Below are 7,500 nucleotides of genomic sequence, written 5' to 3'. Positions count from 1 at the left end.
GAGGAAGAGCTGCAGTTTGGATCTGCGCAAACTTGTGTAGGGGTGTGAGACAAGACTCATATACACACGTGAGTGAGTTGTTGACCAACCAGTTCATTGGCGCTTGACCTCGGAGGCGGCCTGCAGACGAGTGTTGACGGGGGTAAGCAACTGCAGGGGTTACAAGATCCGACTGCAGTCGCATTCATCCCGCAATAGTTTGACACCTCATCGACACAACATGACCGAAATTTTGAAGTTTGACAGGAAATCTAACCATCATGCAACATTTTAAGCCAGAATGCATTGCTGTCTAAATGCACATGTAGCCGTTGCGGTATCTCGATCACACCTACTGAGGCTCCAGTAAGTCACTGGCAGAGCTGCCTGGGTGTGGCCTGTATAACTTGAGCATTGCAATGCATTATGGGGACTGTTGTCACAAATCCACAAGCACTAAAAATCATTTTCTGCCTTTTCTCGGCCAAGAAGGCACCAAATTCGAAATTGACTATTCTACTATTCCCTTGTCTGTCGGTTTTATTTACTTTTTTTCGGCTTTGTTTAATACAGTTTTTGATTTTGCATTCAGCTCTAGTGTGCGACTCCTTTCTTCCTTTTCATGCTACTATTCTACTACATATATGACCCACTTTCAATACATATTCATGTCTCCACCGGTGGAATGCCCCTTTAATCTTAACCTGCAGAACCCTCTTTAACACACCCCTCTCCACCAGTTGAATGCTGTATAATTACAGCAAGTCCCTGGAAAAACGATTTACCAACCACTGTATTGCACCACTATGACGGTGCACAGGGCCTTTAGTAATACATTACGACTTGGTCATTGGCATTCTGGTAACAGATCATTTATAACAGGGGCCATGTCTTACTGGGTTAGCAGTTGGGGTGGATCGTTTATTAGATAGATAACGGTGTATCGTGTGTGTGTGTACATGTGTGTGTGAGAGAATGAGAGAGAGAGAGAGAGAGAGAGAGAGAGAGAGAGAGAGAGAGAGAGTGTGTGTGTGTGTGTGTGTGTGTGTGTGTGTGTGTGTGTGTGTGTGTGTGTGATAACGGCATATCACAATGAATGATAGGTCTCATAATTGTGCTAAATGTGATCTGATGGTGTAAGATGTCCATGCGCTCAGCTGCTGCATATTCAAAACACCACACACACACACGCGCACACACACACACACTGTGCTGTGATGTACCCATAGAGCTGACTGACTGGCCCTGTACAGTCGGAAAAAAAGGAACTACCTTCTATTTTCATGTTATTTTAATTTTATTTTCAATTGTTTTAGATAGTATAATACACAAAGCTGAACTGCGATGTGATGTCAAGGGTGGATTACTGCACGGACCTACAGGGCCATACGCGTGCCAGTGGCGGCTGGTAGTCTGTCAAACAGGGGAGGCTGTTCAATCACAATATGTCCAGAACGCAAAAAAAGAAAGGGAGGGGGTGTCAATTTTGACACACATCTTACATTGGTCCTGAGCCACATATGGCCTCACACACTAAAGGACTCTTGTTGAAACAAATTTGTTAATCATTAATCATTATCCCCCTTGTAGCCTATTCATAGGGAAATGATTTATCATTAGGCCTACCTCCGCCACATAATGATGTGATTGACTTTGCCTTCGTTGTCTTTGTTCATTACTGGGTGCACGGCTTAAGTTACCACTAGAGGTCGCAAAATCTTTAATTATTTACCAGACATTGCCAACACAGTAGGAAACAAGGACTCGCCACTCACGGGACTTGGCAGTTAACCAGTTGATCAGACACCACGAAAGCTCAAAAGAAACAGTTGTTCTTCCCTACCTTTTTCACCAAGTCAATATTAGGCAGTGCTCTGCTCTGCTCCTTGATATTCATTTTCTCCTCATAAGGACGACTGGAATTCGCCAGAATTTAATCCACAATGCTTGGCTTTTTTCATAGCTCTCTAGCTTTTTTGCAAGCTATCCCTAACGAAAAGTAGGCAACCTCAACTTTTGAATTGGGAGATTAAAAAGGATAAGGACGTGCCACTATTAAGACTTTATTCGCAACACTAGGTTTACAAGAATATGTACACAAAACTGGTGTACACCGCAATGAATAGCTTCCTCACTGGTTACCACGACGAAACTTCTCAGTCAAATTAATAACATATCTGCATTTCAACTACTGTAGCCTACTGACACGGGGTTCACCCAATCACAAGTCGGAGCTTCAGTCTCCGGTCCCCTCCCCCCCCCCCCCCTCTCTCTTCTCCATTCACTCCAAGTGAGGCTCAGTCTCAAAATAAAAAAAAATTCACGGCAATAGCCAATGACCGTTTAGCATTTTGCCATTGAAAAAGCGTGCAATCCCACATGCCATTGAAGTCCATTGAGACTCGACTCGCTTGCGTTGTCATGAGCGGAAAAAAAACTCGTGCGAGCCTCGGGATCTTATTACAGATTGGTTTCATCTCTAAGTTGAGCACATACAGTGAGGAGAATAAGTATTTGATCCCTTGCTGATTTTGTTGGTTTGCCCACTAATAAAGACATGAGCGCTCTATAATATTAATGATAAAATGTATTCTAATATGGAGAGACAGAATATCAAAAAGAAAATCCAGAAAATAACTTTCAAGAATATATTTTAATTGATTTGTATTCCATTGAGGAAAATTAGTACAGTGCCCTCCATAATTATTGGCACCCCTGGTTGAGATGTGTTTTTTAGCTTCCAATTATTTTATTTTTTTTCTAAATAATATGGGACCTTAATGGAAAAAAAGAGAAAAATCCAACCTTCAATACAAGTGCATTTATTCAGTGGGGAAAAAATCCCACATAAAGAAATAATTATTTGACATCAAATAATGTGTGTCACAATTATTAGCACCCCTGGTGTTAATATTTTGTACAACCCCCTTTTTCCAACAAAACAGCACCTAATCTTCTCCTATAATGTTTCACAAGATGGGAAAAGACAGAAAGAGGGATCTTCAGCCATTCCTCTTTGCAGAATCTCTCTAAATCATCCAGAGACCTGGGTCCTCTCCTCGGTACTCTCCTCTTCAGCTCACCCCACAGGTTCTCAATGGGGTTGAGGTCAGGGGACTGAGATGGCCATGGGAGGAGCTTGATTTTGTGTCTGGTGAACCATTTCTGTGTAGATTTAGCCATATGTTTAGGGTCATTGTCTTGCTGAAAGACCCAGTGACGACCCAGCTTCAGCTTTCGGGCAGAGGGCAACAGATTTTGATTTAAAATGTCCTGGTATTTCAAAGCATTCATGATGCCATGCACCCTAACAAGGTTCCCAGGGCCTTTGGAAGCGAAACAGCCCCACAGCATCACTTACCCACCCCATACTTCACAGTGGGTATGAGGTGCTTTTCAGCATGCACATCTTTCGTGGTACGCCAGACCCACTTAGAGTGTTTGTTGCCAAAAAGCTCAATCTTGGTCTCATCTGACCAAAGCACACGGTCCCAGTTGAAGCCCCAATACCGCTTGGCGAACTCCAGACGCTTGCGTTTATGATTGTGAGTGAGGAAAGGTTTTCTCCGTGCATGCCTCCCAAACAGCTTGTTGGCGTGTAGACAGCGCCTGATGGTTGATTTGGAGACTTTGTGACCCCAGGATGCTACCATTTGTTGTAAATCTGTAACAGTGAGCTTTGGAGATCTTTTGATTTCTCTTACCATCCTCCTCACTGTGCGTGGTGGCAAAATAAACTTGGGTCCTCGTCCAGGCTTGTTTACCACTGTTCCAGTTGTTTTGAACTTCTTAATTATTCCTCTCACAGTGGATATGGGCAGCTGCAGTTGAGTGGCAATCTTCTTGTAGCCTCTGCCTGACCTGTGAAGGTCGACGCACATCTGCCTCACTTGTATGCTGTGTTCCTTTGTCTTTCCCATGTTTAAGAGTGGATAAGAGAAATGGCCTCGGTGTCACGTCATATTTATACCCCAGGGAAACAGGAAGTGATGAATTACTAATTAAATGTTCCTACATACTCTGGTAAACTTTGTAAACTACTGTAGAAATGACAGAAATGCTTCAATTATATTTATTTCCTGGGAATTGTTAACACATTGAGTACCGACGACGTAATAATGCGTTTTTCACGCCCATGCGTTGTATACCAAAACGCAAAAATACGTTTTTGCATTTAAATATCATATTTTGAATCTACACCCTTCAATGGACAATATATGTGATTTTGGTAGCTCTGTGATGGACATAAATGACAACATTTGCAGTCCAAAGTTGTTTGATTGTTATGATGTTTAAGTGTTATGATTTGGATATTTTAATTTAACTTACCAAGATGTCTGGATGCCAACCCATGTCGCCTATCGCGCTGCCTGCATTGATTTCCCTAGTACGGTCACTGTAGCATGTGTTGTCTCTGACTTCACGCAATAGGTAAACACCATTGTATAGTGCCTGGAGTATCTTGAACTTTCTGGACTTGCTAGACCTTTACCAGATCCTTGGATCCAAATGGCACCCGATATGTGATTGCAGTAATGCGCTCCGATCTGGACGTTTGATCGCCAAAAAGAGAAGTTTCTGTGTCTTCCTGTATGTGAGAAGCCAGAAGCTAGCATGGCTACATATCATGATTCCCTGATTGTCGCTCCCAACGCAGGACGCTCCCCTGTCGGCTCGCTCCCACTAGCCAGACTATCGATCCGGGTGGGACTACACGTCCGGGAGTGATAGAAACACCTGGGACTACACGTCCGGGAGCGATCTCAGTTGGGAGTGTCCATCTGCCACCGCATATGATTCGGATCGGATGGGCTAGGCTACATCTAAGCATCATATCATTTGGATTTGTTGTCAATGTTGGGCTATTATTTCGGGAGTCATCGGGAGCTATTTTAGCAAATGTCTCACCCTCTGCATGTGTGCAAAGAGTTTGTGATCAGTCCACGTGAAAAACGGGGATTTGAAAGGGCATCGATTGCTGGTGTCGTAGTGTGACAGAGCAGGAGGTGTGCTGCCGTATTCGTGAATCGTGCTATGTTGTTTCCCTAGTAGCCTACGATCGGTAGCGTGTATTGTGTCTGACTTCACGCAATAGGTAAACACAGAGACCATTGTATATCGTGCCAGGAGTATCTTGAACTTTCTGGGCTTGCTACCTAGACCTTTACCAGCTCCTTGGATCAAAATGGCACCCGAATTGTAATTGGAGTAATGCGCTCCGATTTAGAAGTTTGATCGCCAACCAGATAAGTTTATTTGATTATTTACCCCTATGTTGAACTGTCTTCCTGTATGTGAAAAGCCAGAAGCTAGCATAGATGGCTACATATGGATCGGATGGGCTACATCTAAGCATCATATCATTGGGATTTGTTGTCAATGTTGGGCTATTATTTCGGGAGTCATCGGGAACTATTTTAGCAAATGTCCGACCTTCTGCATGTGTGCAAAGAGCTTGTGTTCAGTCTGTGTGAAAAACGTGGATTTCGAAGGGCATTGATTGCCGGTGTCGTAGTGGTTTAGAGCAGGAGGTGTGTCTTGACGTGCAGGAAGATGTGTGTCAGAGCTAACCTTGCACCAAAAGTGATTAAAACCAACTCATCCCCTTTCAAACTCGTCACATTCTGAAGAAGCGCACCCTTCACAAAAACCTCAATATCTCCGATTGTAGCTGAATTCCATGGATACCCACTTCGGTTTAGCGTGGGTTTACTCGGCAATAAAAGCTCGTAGAGACACACAGTTTTCACCTACTAAGAGGGCAGCGTCTCCACTTTCAAACGAGTCATAACATATTTCAGTGGCCCTATCACATAATAAGCTGTGAGTCTACAAAAAAACGTAAAAAAGGGCTTAGAACGCTGGTATTCTACGACATAATTCCGTGAGCAACGCCGGTATTCAATGTGTTAAGGGAGCCAATAATTGTGGAACAGGTGATTTAATGAAAAATAATTGTTTTTCAGTCAGGGATTTCTTTATTTTCTTACAATTCATTTGAGTTGAAGGCTACATTTTCCTACAATTTTCAGTGTGACAGTATTCTTCTGCAATAAACACTGAATTTATTTTAAGGCTTTTAACACATCTCAACCAGGGGTGCCAATAATTATGGAGGGCACTGTATTTGACCCCTCTAGTCAAAGAAGACAAAATACTTGGTGGCAAAGCCCTTATTTTCTTGTACAGAGTTCAGATGTTTCTTTCAGTTAATGACAATGTTTGTGGATATATTAGAAGGGATTTTTGTCCACTTTTCTTTGCGGATCATATCTAAATCATTTAAATTGTATGACTCTAGCTTGGCAAATGGGAGCTTCTGTTCCCTCCACATGATTATTATAGGGTTAATGTTTGGAAAGTGTCTAGGCCACTTCATGACCTTAATGTGCTTCTGCTTGAGCAACTCCTTCGTTGCTTGGGCTGTATGTTATGGATTATTATCATATTGGGAGGCCAATCCATGACCCACCTTCAGTCTAGTGGTGGTGGGAAAGAGGTTGGCATGCAGCATTGTACATTTACATGTCTCCTTCCATCCATTTCTTGACGATGTGAAGTTGTCCTGTGTCTTGGCCAGACAAACAACCTCAAAACATAATGTTACCACTTTCCTGTATGATGTTGGAGAAGGTGTTGTTTTTGGGATCATAGGCAGCATTTCTCTTCCTCAAAACACATCGAGTTGTGTTAATGCCAAACAGTTTGATTTTGGTGTCATCTGATTCCAGCACCTCCCAATCATATCCTAATCCAGTTTGATGTTCATTAGCAAACCTCAGGGGTACCATACATTCACTGCAGGATTTTAATCTGCTGTGGTATTAAGTGTTTCCAATAGTTTTCTTAGTGTTTGCGGTCCCAGCTGCCTTGAGATCATTTCCTAGCTCTTTCCATACAGTTTTAGGGTGCTTTATCTCTGTTTTTCTGGTTATTGAATGCCCACAAGGTCAAATCTTGTATGGAACCACAGACAGGCCTCAGATTGATGATTGATAATCATTTTATTTGTCCTAAAATTTGGAAGAAATGCACCAACAGTTTGCTCCTTAATATCCAGGAGCCCATTTCAGCCTTCTTGAGTTCTAAAATCTTGTCCCTGACATCCTTTGACAGCTTTTTGGTCTGTCCCATGTTGGCAAGTTTAGTTTGATTGATTTGACTGATACTATGGACTGATTCTGCAGATTCAATGTGTCTTTTGTGCAGGTTACTATTAACAGTTGTATTCAATTCAGATAACAAGTTGATTGGAAGTGCCATTTGATCTGCGGGATCAGAACTCTTAATGGTTGGCAGGGGATCAAATACTTATTTCCCTCAATGAAATATAAATCAATTAATATATATTCTTCAGAGTTAATTTCTGGATTTTCTTTTTGATATTCTGTCTCTCCATATTAGAATACATTTTATCATTAACATCAAAGACTGATCATGTCTTTATTAGTGGGTAAACTAAAAAAATCAGCAAGTGATCAAATACTTATTCTCCTCACTGTACATTTTCTATGGAGCTGG

The sequence above is a fragment of the Engraulis encrasicolus genome, chromosome 11, assembly GCF_034702125.1.
Source record: "Engraulis encrasicolus isolate BLACKSEA-1 chromosome 11, IST_EnEncr_1.0, whole genome shotgun sequence".
NCBI lineage: Eukaryota > Metazoa > Chordata > Actinopteri > Clupeiformes > Engraulidae > Engraulis > Engraulis encrasicolus.
This window is presented reverse-complemented; position numbering follows the sequence as displayed.